Here is a 1,147-nt window from a genome sequence, read left to right as displayed (position 1 = left end):
TGAGGACCTTTTTCTTCTTCACTGACCCTCTATTTTACTGAGCATGACATCCTTCTCCAGGGAATGGTCCCTCTGACAAAATGACCAAAGTATATGAGACAAAGTCTGGCCACTCTCACTTCCAAGGAGCATTCCAGCAGCACTTTTTCCAGGACAGATTTGTTTCTTCTTCTGGCAGTCCATGGTATTTTCAGTTTTCTTCACCAACATCATAATTCAAAGGCATCAACTCTTCTCTGGTCTTCCTAATTCGTTGTCTGGCTTTCACATGCATATGAGGTGATTGAAAATACCCAAGGTGTGCTTGGGTTAAGTGCACCTTAGTCTTCAAAGTGACATCTTTGCTCTTGAACACTTTAAAAATGTCTTTTGCAACACATTTGCCTAGTGTAATATGATGTCTGATTTTTTTTAAAGTTTTAATGTGATTTGGGTGAAAGTTTACAGAGCAAATTCATTTTCCATACAGCAGTTCATATACATTTTATCTCATGATATTGACTGCAATTCCCCATAATGTAACAGCTCCCTTCCCACTTTCTACCCATAGTTACCTCTTTCCTGTGTCTTTCCTTCCCATGCACTCCTGCCACTTGAGCTGTCTCCCTGTGCAAACACTGCCCTTCTGTTCTCCCACCATTGATCTCTCCAAGTGGTATATCTACTTGACGTAAATGCTCACCCCATATGCCTGTCTATTGTTTGGCTGGAAGCCACAGGATTGAGTTCAATTCCAGACTTAAAAAGTAGCAAGGGGCTATAGTCTCAGGGGTCCCACTAGGCTCTATCAGACCAGCAACCTGGTCTTTTTTTTTTTCCAAATGATTTTGAGTTTTGTTCCGAATTGTTCTCCTACTGTATTCAGAATCTCCTGCACTGACGATGCCCCTCCGAATGTTTGATAGTGGTAGCCAAGCAACATCTAGTTCTTCTGGTCTCATGGTCATATAGGTTGAGGATCACGTGGTCTGCCAGTCCCTCAGACTAATTGTTTCCATGTGTTTTTGGTTTTCTTCATTCTTCTTTGCTCTGACTGAGGAAAGACCCATTGTTGCTTCTAGATGGCCGCTTGCAAGCTTTTAAGATCCCAGTCACTACTCACCAAAGTAGGATGTAGAACAATGTTTTTGTGTAGTATGTTATGTCA

This window comes from Orycteropus afer, unplaced genomic scaffold (genome assembly GCF_000298275.1).
Source record: "Orycteropus afer afer isolate SDZICR_OR568_19922 unplaced genomic scaffold, OryAfe1.0 scaffold00153, whole genome shotgun sequence".
Lineage (NCBI taxonomy): Eukaryota > Metazoa > Chordata > Mammalia > Tubulidentata > Orycteropodidae > Orycteropus > Orycteropus afer.
Note: the sequence above shows the minus strand (reverse complement) of the source record.